The following is a 14241-nucleotide window of genomic DNA, read 5'->3' on the forward strand; positions in this document are numbered from 1 at the left end:
TGAGAATGGACCGAGATGACTTCTTATTTTCCCGTCTCATGTGTTTATTTCAGACTTACCTAGTATACTGCCGCCGAAACTATAGTGAATCGACCATCTTAGCACCCTTTTAATATTTGATTTCATCTGTTTATTTAGTTTACTTTTCATTTATTGCCTTTAGTTATAGATCAACTCAAAAACAACCCCCCCACTCATTGGTTACTTTAGACTAAAATCAGACGACTAATAATTGCATTCGCCTCTCTGTGGTTCGACCCTGCTACCGCTATCTATAGTTGTAGTTGGAATTATAAATATTATTTTTGACACCTTACGACGGGTATCAGTAACTTTAACAGGAAAAAGTGTAACTTTAAATTACGAAGCGGTTTTGACATATATTATTTTGAAATTTTTAATTTTAAAGAAAGTTTACGACAATTTTGCGTTTTTACGAGTTTAACTTTAGTCTTTTTCGAGTGATTTTGACGAATAATATTTTGAATTTTTGTAATTTTATCATAACTTATTGTAACTTTAGTCTTTTACAAGTGTAATTTTAGCAACAAAAAGTGTAACTTTAATTTTTTAGAAGTCTAACTTTAGTCCATTGAAAATATAACTTTAGTCCAATGAGAGTATAACCTAGTCCATTGAGAGTGAATCTTTAGTCCATATAAAAAGTGTAACTTTAGTCCAATGAGAGTGTAACTTTAATCCTTTGAGAGTGTAATTTTAGTCCATTGAGAGTGTAACTTTAGTCCATATTAAAAATATAACTTTAGTCCATTGGAGTATAACTTTAGTCATTGAGAGGGTAACCTTAATAGAGATAAGTGTAACTTTAATGGAGAAAAGTGTAACTTTAATATAGAAAAGTGTAACTTTAATAGAAAGAACTGTAACTTTAATAGAGAAAAATGTAATTTTAATCTTTTCACCTTACCCTAAAAGTCACCAAGCTCTTGCACTGTTCATTTGAACAGTTCTAAATGACTCACGCTCTGTCGTTTCAACTTTACAAGTTCTTTGGGCCTTCTCTCGTCATTTGGGTTCTCTGATTTGGGCCTTAATACAAGTTCAACCATTGGCCTTATTCAACGTAACTTTGGTGTAGTTTTGAAGCCTTTGTTCTTTTCTTCTTATTTGGACTAGGAATACCTTTCTATTCCCTTCTGTTCTTCTTTCTCTTTCCAAAACCTAGAAAATAACACGCACCATTTTTTCTCTCAATCAGTTTCTCACCATTTTTTTGTCAATCTGTAATTTGTCGAAGCTTATTCATATCTATTTTTAAATTAGTTTGATTTCATTTCACTTCCTCCTTTCCCGTCTCTTATTCCCTTTCCCCTTTTCTCCTTCTTGGCTGCTTATTTCAAAAGAGATCTTTGCGTCTATCGAAGTTTGATTAATTGATTGTTCGAATTGATGTTTTTCAGCTTAGGAGATCGATTTAATGGTGAGTTTCTATTGATATGAGTTATTTCATTTACTTTCCATCTATAAATGTTAATTGGTTTTTCATCAATTGATTAAGTTAATCTTACTGGTGATGTTGGCTTTTGATGTGGTCTTTGATTCTAATGGTTATGATTTGCTATTGATTTATGCCCTCCATATTGAATTAATAATTACTTGTGTATCATCTCATTATGGTTCGTTGATTGATGGATTAAGTAATTTGCAACTTTGTTTCTTGTTAATTTATTTAGAATGATTAGGTTCAAATCATCAGAGAAGTTAGTAGAAAATCCTGATTATTGTTATGGTTAATAGGGATTATGGGATGAAAGTCAGACGATATCGTATATCATTGTTGACATAAGAGGAGCACAACCGGAGGCTAATAATACATCGCCAATTATCACAAGGGTTTAATAGTAGGGATAATAGTAGTGCAATATCTGGATTTAATCAAGAGTACAAAAGGCTATGGCAGATTGCTAGACCTGTTATCTTCACTTCAATTAGTCAGTACTCCATGGGTGCTTTCATTGAAACTTTGCTAGTCAAGTTGGTGAGTTTGAGCTTGCTGCTGTTTCCATGGAGGATTCCGTCACCTCTGGCCTGGCTTTCGATGTCATGGTACCTTTTCTACTTTTATTGCTTTTGGGTGGTTTCAATTTTTGGATTTAGTTTAACGGGTTTCGTACCCCGCTCGATGACGTTACTAGCTAGCTTAATCGTTGTGAGTATCTGCAAGGATGATTACGTTGACGTGCATAATACTGAAGTTGTCTTAAAGTTGTGTGTATACTTAATCACTCATTCCTTTTCCATTCACACTCTTTTTGTGCAGATGAAGTATAGGGAGCGTATTCGTGGTTTGATTCTTGTTTTGTCTTTATGCAGAACACCCAGAATCAGGTCCCTATTACTTAACTTGCTCCATTTAGTTTTGGTGAAGGAATTTTTGTAACACTACGGATTTCCTTTGGTGACTACTCGACCGAGTAGAGCCTACTCGACCGAGTAGTGCTGTTGTTGTGAGTTGTTTTGGTTCTGCCGATGAATACTCGGCCGAGTATAGTGAATACTCGACCGAGTAGCGGATACTCGGCCGAGTATAACTTTACTCGACCGAGTATTCGGTCTGGCGAGTATTATTTTGACGGTTTGATTAGGGAGTGTTTAACATCATTTAAACTTCATCATTTCTACGTTAACCCTAATCTCTCCCTAAATCACTCCCTAATCATTCCATAGCTTTGTTGTGTGTGAGATCTTCGGAGTTCTTGCGTATAATCCCTCATCCTACTGTTGGTAAGTTCTAATTATATGTTATTCATATTCGTTGGGGTTACTGTATATTTGCGGAATTGGGAATATGGGGGTTGTGCATTGTGTAATTGTGTTGTATGATTATGGTATAGGAGAAGACTTCGTAGAGGAGCCTTTCTGATTGTTCGAGTTCATTCCACTGTTGATTTCTAAGGTAGGGTTTCCCTACTCAGTTCTTGTGTAATTGATTTGAGATATTTGTTGTATTGTGTGTGATTGTTGTCTGCTGATCATCGGAGTGTTGGTGTTGTGGTGACGGTGGTGATGTGCTTGTGTTGTGACGGAAGTGCTGTTGTGACAGCTGTGATGCTGTGGTATGTGTGATTGTGGTGGAGTCACTTGCGGGAGTGGCTTCACACCCTAGTTCGCCCTCCGTGGAACCCGTCACGGGAGGGGATGTGCACATTAAGGGACAGGGATTGTTAGTCGCTCGTTGATGAGCTGGACTAGGTGGGGATGGGTTGCGGTCACCCACTGGCGGCGAGGATTACCTGTTGCGATGGGTAATCTGGCAGGGCTACACACTTCGGTGTGTAGTCGGTTAATGTGTGAAATCAGGAGACCGGTGATGGAGGATGATCAGCCGGTTACATTATTTGTTTGTCTTATTTGAATTATGCGTAAGAATCGCCCCCCCGTGTTGTTGTTTTGTAAAACTGCGGTGATCCATTCGGGGATGGTGAGCAGATATGACAGTAATGCGAGATGTTTAGTTATGGGACATACATGAGGAGACATCACCGAGTCTAGTTTCCGCGTTACGAGTTTTAGCGTCAATGATTTTGTTGTATTGAAGTTCTTACACTTTTAGTTTGAGTTGGTTTGAGATAATGTATTCGCTAACTCTTATACTTTAATAAATGTTGTTTGGAAATTGTAACTTTGATATACTAACCTCGGGAAACCGAGATGGTAACAGCCTTTCATGCTAGGGTAGTCCTTGGTAAGGTACCTTGGTATGAGGGGGTGTTACAAAGTGGTATCAGAGCCGACGATTCCGGCACCTAAAACTAATGAACTCAATGAACTTAGGGAGTCTAAATAAAATGAACCCGGGGAGAGTTGTTTGGAGCTACCGCAAAGACTTGGGAGACGTCCCGGAGTCGCACTAAGGCCCTTACGATCTCAAGCCGGTCACATGAGAGGAAACTGTTGTATGTTTGAGTTATGTGTTGATGCGTGTCATTTATATGATGTTTTACATCTCTTTTTACACACATTTCAGAGCTCAATTGTGCTATATATGCCCATATTTCTCTATTTTCCTCTACTTTCGTACTTTTGTACTTTATTGCAGAAATGTGGAGAATTTAGCGGGAAATCAAGCGAATCCGTCCCGAGTAAGTTTGCATTGCAAATGACGTTAAGGAACCGCTTAAGGAACAAGCTTGGTGCGCAATCCAAGGCCCGAAAAGCGAATCCACGAGTTTAAAGAAGTCGAGTAGCAGCTAATCGGTCGATCGACCAAGATCATCGATCGATCGACCACCTATCGGATCCCGAAGCTACTTTATTCTTTGAGGAAGCGATCGATCGACCGATCTGAATAGTCGATCGACGGACTTCGATTCAGAGGAGATTTAGAACTCAAAGCCCGTGAAGTTTAGGTTTAGGAAAGGGTTGTTGCGCTTATTTTCTATATAACGTAACACAACTTTCTGTTTTATTATCAAGTCTTTTAGGGATAATTTTACATCAAGTTTTACATCTAGTTTACATACAGTTCTATACCAAAATAATTAGGGTTCGGGATATTGTCTTGCATCGAATTTTCGTTCGTGCTCTGAATCATTCCGTTACAATTCCTTTGAAACTTCGGTATTCCTCTGTCTTCATTCAGTTTCTTTGCCTTATTATTGTTTTAGTACAGAAATTGTTAGTTAGTTCCCAGATCCAATTATCGTTTATGTTATTCGCTTATTTAATCGTTGCAAACATGAATCCAGTAGTTTATTCCGTCTATAATGTTGTTATTTCTGCTATAGTCATGAGTAGCTAATTAGTTTGTGCTAGGATGTAGGCGAATTATAGTGTAGGCGGCGTAGAATAAATTCGGACTGAATCGTATGTCAGTCGATCGACTGCTATGCGTGGTCGATCGACTGACCACGTGAGGTTTTCCTTTCGTTTTAATTGTTTTAATTCTTAATTCGACGAATCGAGTGCACACGACCAGTTGAATGTTTAGGATATGACTGACCCATTAGATCGAGAGATAGGGACAGTTGTTAGATCACCAATTAAAATGACTAAACTATGCTGAGATCGAAAGATAGGTAAAGTTTAGATGATTAGTCACTTTTCAGGACGAGAGTCGTATTAGTGATATTAGGGACTTATAGCGAGATCGAAAGATGCTATTTGTTAAGAGTGGACCGAGAGGACCTCTTTATTTCCCGCCTCATGTGTTTTGATTTAGACCTGTTTAGTATGCTGCCGCCGAAACTATAACGAACCGACCATCCTAGTACCTCGTTTATTCTTGATATTTCATTAATTTACTTTTCTTTTATTGTTATTAGTTATAGACCAAATCGATCAAACCCCCACACAACTGTTACCTTAGACCAGATTTAGACAATTGAAATTCCCTTCCTCCCTGTGGTTCGACTCGTGCTACCACTAGCTTCTGTTAGTTTAGCTCGGAATTATAAATTTTATTTTTGATACTTAAAACGACGGTATCATGTGTGTTTCATATCTATAGTTTGAATCTTGTGCATGGTTGGATTAAAAGATGAAAGAAGTGGAATGTGATAGTTGTTGAAAGATGTATCGAGGATTGTTGATGTTAAACTTTGAGCATGAATATGTTGACATGTTAAGTGTTGGAGCATGGTAAAATATGAAGGGTGAATTGTGAATTCGTATTTGATTGATATTGAGCCTGAAGAATGTGATCATGTTACCTGTTTAATACAATGTTGAGAATGAAGTATGGTAGTGGTACATGTGCATATGAACATGATGGTGTCAATGCTTGATTATTGATAGAAGCATGTGATTAAGGTCATGCGTCTATATATGTGAATGTCGTGTTTAATTTTAATGTGAGTATGATAAAGGTTCAACTACGTACTGGTTTTTAGAGGTTTTGAATTGTTATTGTTGCCTTATGTATGTTCAAGTTGTTTTGGCTTAGGAAACTTGATTTGTAGAAAGAACGATTACGGAAGGGTTGTCTTAAAACTTTCATAAGTCGAGTTCTAGAAATGATATTGCTGTAATTCTAAGTTGAGGTGATAGCTTGTCCTCTTACGATTCTAACGATAGGTCACACGCCCAAAATGACCAAGTAACGAGTGAGATATGACTGTTTTACGAAAACTGGACGGTCTTGAGAATCGCCCGATACTCGACCGAGTATCTTTTATACTCGACCGAGTATTCCATATTCGGCCGAGTAATCTCTCTGTGATAATACTGTTTAACGTCTGGAGTCGTGAACTCGGCCGAGTAGTCTCATACTCGACCGAGTAAGGTCTACTCGGCCGAGTATTCCCAATACTCGACCGAGTAATCCTTCTTCGACAATTGAGTTTGCTGCAGAGTCGAAAACTCGACCGAGTAATATAGTTACTCGACCGAGTACCCTGTACTCGGCCTAGTATGCCACGTACTCGACCGAGTACCTCAGTGGGCGGCCGTTTTGAGACGGTGGCTATGTTTTACCATAATTTTTAATCCGTGATTTTGTTCTTACATTGTTTTGAGTCGTAGAGTTTGTGTACATGTATGTTTTGGGTCTTAAATTATTCTTTTATATATGCGACGGTCTTGATACATAAGTTACCAAATGCTATGATAGGGAGAATGCCGGCTTATGAAGGGATAGGTGTTGGATATAAAGGACATGAGTTATATGTGGTTGTGAGCGTTAGTGGAACAAGAAAAGAGTAGATTGATGAGCTCATTGAGACAAGGAGCATGTTTTGTGAGATATGATGAGTGATATAGTCATGGGTTGAGTAATATAAAAGTAAGTGCATATGGGCAAGGGTGATGTAAGTGTAAAGAAATGTGAGAATGAAAGATTGAGATGAGTGATACGAATAGTGGCGTATTGGGATGTGTAAGGATTTATGGAGGGAGACGGTTTGGATTGAGTTGCTTAAGGACATATGTGATAAAAGGTCGCTATAGAGAGATGGAAATGAATAGTGTATAGTGAGGTCAAGTTATGCCGCGATGAGTATATAGTAGTTGATTTGGGAATTTGGAATATCACGATGTGAGCCTAGTGAGTAATTCTTTGGGCAATTAACGGTATGAGATGAATTTTTGGTTTTCTAGTGATGTAAAAAGGAAGATGCAATTGTTGAACATTAAACGTTGATTTTATGGATAGATTAGTGACAATTGGGAGTTATAGTATAATGATAGAAGACCCATGGTACGAAAGAATGAGATGATATCGACATAAAAATAATGGGATTTGAGCTTGGAGCAATGTGAAGGTAACCGGAGCACTAGAGAGTAGATAGAAATAACGAAGAGTTGAATTATTAAGGGAGTTTGTCGAGGGTAAAAGAAAAGAACAAGGGGAGTAAAACTAGGGACATGTTCACCGAGGTTATGTGATATAAAATTAAGGAATCGTCGAAATGTATGATACTATCATGAGGATTTGAGTTTACAGTTATATAGAAGTTCCAGGACAACATGATAATCATGAGTTTCGAGGAATTAAAGAAAGCAAAAGTTGGGTAAAGAATTTGCACGATATGAGATTTTGGTGGTGAGTCGGGTGACGATACAATTAAGGAAGGAATTGGAAATAGTGTTGAGGTGATTTTTGTTGATATATTTGAGGTTCGTTGTTTGGGATGATAACCAAAGGGAGGAAACGGATGGTTATATTAAGAAGTGATGGTAAGAGAGTAGTCACATGAAGGATGTTGGTGTCATAGTATTGTCACTAGTGGTTGAGGATGATGTTATTTTAGGGAAGTTAGTTGTTCTAATGAGGTTGATTTTGTGGAGGTGATTAATGTTTGGTTGTGAGGGAGTTTAAGGTATGGATATATGAGGTATTCATTTGGTAGTTGGGTACAGGATGATATGGCTACGTTCACGGATGGTGATAATTGTGTGTAAGAGAAGATATGTTATGAAGGGCAACTGAGTTAAGTCTGGATAAGAGATAATCATTGTCAAGTGGTAACTTACGTAATCAGGATTGACTAGTTGGATGTGATTATGGGTCTAAGATGTATATAGATGTTTGTGTGAGGTTGTGACCTCACGAGAACCGGTATGGTGTGATAGTTATAATGTTGTTATCTGAATGTTCTGTAATATATGTTGGATACGGTAACTTAATGGAATGATGATCAAAAGTGATAGTTTGGGTAGTCTGACAATACTGGTTATACTTGCATGTGTATTCATGATATATGTTTATTCCATGAAAAAGTATGGATGGTATGCATGAGATTCTTGTCTATTTTTTTTCCGTATGATATAAGGTGTTGTGATCTGGTAAAGCAGTTTTGAGTAAGTTTTCTTGTCCGAGATGTTATATTGAGTCAGTGTTTATGGGATTGTGTATGTTGTGATGTCTATCGGTGTAGTTGTGGTGCCTCGGGTGGTGATCCGGGCACGGTACTTACTGTTGTGATGTGGGTATTTTCGCACTACTGTGCGGCTGTTGGTGGCGGTGTTGCGATGCCGTCACCGGTTGTGGTGGAGTAGGTGAGATGACTATGATACGAGTTTTCTAAAGTGCATACCAGTTAAACATAGATTGTTGTTTTGTTTGCTGATGTTCCTTGTGAGTTTTGGTTGAACATAAAGACTGTTGTTTTGGTTTGTTGATGTTTCTTATCAGTTTCAGTTTGGGAATGAGGGTAGAGTATGATATGAAAGAGAGTTGTATATGTTTTCGTTGTTGTCATGTTATAGTGATATTCTGTTGATGGGACACGATTGTGAGAAGTTATTCTGATAATTTTGATCTTGTTTTAAGATGAGGCATCGGTAGTCATAGTCATGGCAAGTGATTCGTGGTATATGTGTTGTAATGATCTGAAAGCGACAGGTGGTTCATAATCTTTTGTTGAGATAGTGAGTGCAGGATATTGGGAATTGGTGTCATGTTAAGTTATGTATGAGTTTTGCGGTAATGAAAGATAAGAACTTGAGGATCTAGTGTGAGTGTACGTAACAAGTGTGGAGTGTGAGTTATGCTTTTGGTGATATGAGTTTTATATAGTTTATATAGAGATGTGTGTCATGTTGCAGTAATGTGGAAGAGTTGAAGTTTTGGGTTAAGTTAAAGATTTTGAGGTATAGGTTAGGGGGTGTGACGAGTGAATTGAAGGATGAGAGTTGTTTAAGTAAGAGAGCCTAAGATATATGCATGGCGACTGTTCAGATTATAAGTGGTTATCTTTGACATGCGGTGGTGATAGGGATAATGAGAATATATAGCTAGGATTTAGTATTAGCGAGTTACGAGGACGTAACATTTTTCTTAAGAGGAGTAGGATGCGATAAAAGAGATTTTGATGGTTGTGCATATGGTAGTATAATTTGTTTTGATTTTATTAAAGGTCATGACCGTGCTTGTAGTAGTTCGATGTTTAAGAATGAGAGAATATTTCAATAGCGTTGACAGTTGAATGATGATGATTATGAGTCCGATAGTTTTGACAGTTGGAAGATGATGTTTATGTGTTTGAGTAAACTTCGAGGACGAAGTTCATTTTTAAGGATGGTAGAATGTAACATTCCGTTTTGATGGTTGATCTTCTTTTGTGGATTGAGTGCTATTGTGTGTTATGGAAGTGATACAAGGTTGGCAACATTATATTGTGGTTATTGGGTAATGTTATGGAGTCAGTATTGGGAGCCTATGCTATAGTTGAGACGATATCGTGAGCCATGTTGTGGAAGGAAGAGTGGTTTGTGGAGTTGATGTTAAGTGTCCATGTTTTATAGGTTGGGTTGGAACTTCGGGGACGAAGTTCTTTTTAAGGGGGGAAGATTGTAACACTACGGATTTCCTTTGGTGACTACTCGACCGAGTAGAGCCTACTCGACCGAGTAGTGCTGTTGTTGTGAGTTGTTTTGGTTCTGCCGATGAATACTCGGCCGAGTATAGTGAATACTCGACCGAGTAGCGGATACTCCGCCGAGTATAACTTTACTCGACCGAGTATTCGGTCTGGCGAGTATTATTTTGACGGTTTGATTAGGGAGTGTTTAACATCATTTAAACTTCATCATTTCTACGTTAACCCTAATCTCTCCCTAAATCACTTCCTAATCATTCCATAGCTTTGTTGTGTGTGAGATCTTCGGAGTTCTTGCGTATAATCCCTCATCCTACTGTTGGTAAGTTCTAATTATATGTTATTCATATTCGTTGGGGTTACTGTATATTTGCGGAATTGGGAATATGGGGGTTGTGCATTGTGTAATTGTGTTGTATGATTATGGTATAGGAGAAGACTTCGTAGAGGAGCCTTTCTGATTGTTCGAGTTCATTCCACTGTTGATTTCTAAGGTAGGGTTTCCCTACTCAGTTCTTGTGTAATTGATTTGAGATATTTGTTGTATTGTGTGTGATTGTTGTCTGCTGATCATCGGAGTGTTGGTGTTGTGGTGACGGTGGTGATGTGCTTGTGTTGTGACGGAAGTGCTGTTGTGACAGCTGTGATGCTGTGGTATGTGTGATTGTGGTGGAGTCACTTGCGGGAGTGGCTTCACACCCTAGTTCGCCCTCCGTGGAACCCGTCACGGGAGGGGATGTGCACATTAAGGGACAGGGATTGTTAGTCGCTCGTTGATGAGCTGGACTAGGTGGGGATGGGCTGCGGTCACCCACTGGCGGCGAGGATTACCTGTTGCGATGGGTAATCTGGCAGGGCTACACACTTCGGTGTGTAGTCGGTTAATGTGTGAAATCAGGAGACCGGTGATGGAGGATGATCAGCCGGTTACATTATTTGTTTGTCTTATTTGAATTATGCGGTAACTGACCCCGTGTTGTTGTTTTGTAAAACCTGCGGTGATCCATTCGGGGATGGTGAGCAGATATGACAGGTAATGCAGATGTTTAGTTATGGGACATACATGAGGAGACATCACTTCGAGTCTAGTTTCCGCCGTTACGAGTTTAGCCGTCAATGATTTCAGTTGTATTGAAGTTCTTACACTTTTAGTTTGAGTTGGTTTGAGATAATGTATTCGCTAACTCTTATACTTTAATAAATGTTGTTTGGAAATTGTAACTTTGATATACTAACCTCGGGAAACCGAGATGGTAACAGCCTTTCATGCTAGGGTAGTCCTTGGTAAGGTACCTTGGTATGAGGGGGTGTTACAATTTTGGCCTTATAAAATTGATATAGGAAAAGGATAACCAAACTATTAGCTTCTCATTGATTTGGATTTTTAATTGAACTGTTTGTTTTTTCATTGATTAGGAAAAACAAATAGTCTGCAAATATCTAGAAAAAGGCAATGTTGCTTGTAGCAGTGATGGTGACGATGAGTATGATGACGAAAAAGGTTAGGATATTGCTTTGTTGCTTTGATTGTGTTTAGTTGAGTGGGTTTTGTTTGCTTTTAGATCAACAATAATTGATCCATGTCAGACCTACACCCATAACTCCCGATATTTAAGATCCAAATACCTGTCAGCATTGGGTGCATAATCAAAGTCAAGTGCGGACTGTAAACGGATGAAGTATCGAGTATAAAGGGAGCAAAAAATTGCAGATTGGCCACATTTTCTTCCATAAGAGTGTAGTTTTTCATACAGTTTTGCTTATTCACTTTTTTGGTGACAATGAATCTGATTGATTATCTTTTTCTTTTTGTACAAACTTCTTTTTGATCTTATGTCTTATAATAATCCTAGATTTTCTCTACCTTACCTGGGATTTACTAAAGTTTCACTCTTTTTAAATACTCAGTTAAAATTTTAGTCTAGGTTGAGAAATTACTTATTTTCTTTTGATAATATAACAAGGTCAAGCCTTAATCGGTTAATCCTCATCATCATCATCATCATCTCTTGTTGCAATCGAAAATGATGGGCGAGAAATACATCTGGCTGAAAATAGCACAAGTTACCATCATCACCTTTTGTTACGGATTCTATAATTTTTGCCTAACCCTTTGTATGTCATTCGTTCTGTGTTTGCTTCATTCTATGAATGACTTGTTTATTTGTTGACATTGAGCTTCGCATACTGAAGTTGGGTTTTCTTTGTTCATCGCCCTTTGCTTAGAAACTTTATTTATGGTCTTAGTTTTTAATGATGTTTCTTAATCGTGGAAACGAAACGGAATTTACTGAAATTTGTTACCATTATTAATAGAATGTTTTGTATTCATTATTTGGGGATATCTTCTTGTAGAACAACCAATGACGCTTAGGAAACTCATTTTATACAACTATGACATATTCATTCTTGTAAGATACATCAGAAGAGTCATTGGCCGTGCCTCGATGTAGCATAATTTTTTCTGCAAGACTAAAATATCATACGAGATTGTGTGAGTGTTTCGTAAACTCTGATTGATCCCAGATAACTAACTGAATGTGTTGAAGATCTTGATTATCTTTGATGATCATTCTTGGTTATACCGTACAATAGGGGTCCCGACTGTTATATATTAGGAAGTGTTGGGTCAGGAAGCAAGTCGCATTTAGACGAGTGATTGTGGCATAGATGCTTATGTAGTAGTGGATGTGTGACCATAGAAAGAAGGAACTGAAGGGAATCAAAGAGAATATGGAGAAGATATGAGTTGCATCAGTTGAATATAAGATGAGTAGGAATCGGTTCAGTACTTTAGCCAAGTGGGAAATAGACCAACCAGGGGTTCCGTAGGTAAGAGACTTGATAAATGGGGTACAAATATGATTGTGAGTGGTAGGGGAAGACCAAAGTTGATAAAGGTTATTGAAAACGGTATAAGTTTCCCCGGGATTGTATAAAATATGGTGCTGGCCTTTTGGGGAGGCTATTATCGAGGAAAATAATACGGATCGATGTTTGGTAGAATGGTGTAATTAGCTGATAAAGCCTTGTTTGTCTTTTGTCAAATTTGTGAAGGAATGGCTCTCGCTTGCTAAGAGACTTTTTTTTTTATTTTGAGCATCATCTTCTTTGTTTCAATTTCTTTTATCGATTGCTAGAAAGTCGGGCCCTTTTTAGTGCATTAGTTTAAAGTCTCAGCGGCTACATTTATTTCTAAATTCAATTCTAAGTAGGACTCAAGTCTTAAATTTGATAGATTGTCACATTTAAGGTCGGTTAGCATTTTAGCTCTTTGTAACCATGGCAAGAGCTTATTGCTGGATCTTCTTACAAAACACAACAAAGAGGTGTTTGTTGTCACTGCTACCAAATGTGTATTGAGTTTACTAGGGCCAGATAAGCTAGCTGTTGTTTACTGTCAATGCAACATGACAATGTCTTACCTGTGTTTATTTGCTACAAAAGGCAGTTGAAGTCAAACTAGGTTCTAGATGGTAACCGGCTCATGGACCTTATTGTCAATAGCCTCCGCACTTCTACAACAACAAAGAGGTGTTCCTTAGGAAACTTATTAGGCGTGTCTTCGTGTAAATTTTGCATATTATTAGGGTGACATTCCTTTTTTAAATCTCTCTTATTGTATATGTTGTGACAGGGATAAGATATTTATTAGGAATAGTGATGTCCATAATTGTGAGTTCAACTATCGTTACTTTTCTTTGGTAAAGTTGATTTCTGCATGAGGGTGAAATGAATTTCAGAAAAGTTAGAAGACTTGAGAAAAAGGAGAGATTTAGGGAGGGGGAGAGGAGGGATTCAGAGAGGGAGAGAGGAAGGGAGGGAGAGAGACAAAGATGAATAAGCTAATAAAAGTAAAGGAGACGGAGAAGGAAAGGGAGGGAGGAAGGAAAAGAAAATTGGGTGAATATGTGAACAAAAACAAAAGATAAAGGGAGATGTGGAACGAGAGGAAGGAGGAGAGTGAGAGGAATGGATGAATATGTGAACAAATGAGGAGGGAAGGGAGGGGGAGGGGCATATATAGGAAGTGAACAAATGTGAAGGAAGTGAACAAATGTGAAGGAAATGTGTCTATCTTGTGTGTCGTAAAACTTTATTAGGTAGCCTTTGCTGGAATGTTGGTTCAGGTTTGTGGGTAGATTTTGGTTCGTGGCGAAAATGTGGCTTTAGGGATTGTTGGGGTAGTTAGGTACTAAAGATCTTTGGATGTTAATCATGTCACATTGACGTCATTGTTTAGTATGCTGAGTATTTTTAAGACCTTATCTAGCTGTCGATTGTCGATGAAGTAGTTTGTATTATGTGGTAAGACTGTGAAGGTTTTTGGGTGCTCTGAGTTTATTATTATAACTGCTGGAGAAAGTTGGATCTGTCGCAATATGTGAACAAAAACAAAAGAGAAAGAGAGATGGAACGAGAGGAAGGGGGAGAGGGAGAGGGAGAGTGAGAGGTAAGGAAT

The 14241-nt window shown here is 38.1% G+C and overlaps 1 long non-coding RNA gene across 1 annotated transcript; it reads left to right on the plus strand.

The window, feature by feature from the left end:
* Nucleotides 1-1425: 1425 nt before the first annotated feature.
* On the plus strand, nucleotides 1426-2350 carry LOC141652245 (uncharacterized). The gene is made up of 3 exons (XR_012547071.1): nucleotides 1426-1441; nucleotides 1759-2067; nucleotides 2282-2350. It is a non-coding gene; the product is annotated as an uncharacterized LOC141652245 (long non-coding RNA).
* Nucleotides 2351-14241: the final 11891 nt, after the last annotated feature.

This window comes from Silene latifolia, chromosome 4 (genome assembly GCF_048544455.1).
Source record: "Silene latifolia isolate original U9 population chromosome 4, ASM4854445v1, whole genome shotgun sequence".
Classification (NCBI taxonomy): Eukaryota; Viridiplantae; Streptophyta; class Magnoliopsida; order Caryophyllales; family Caryophyllaceae; genus Silene; species Silene latifolia.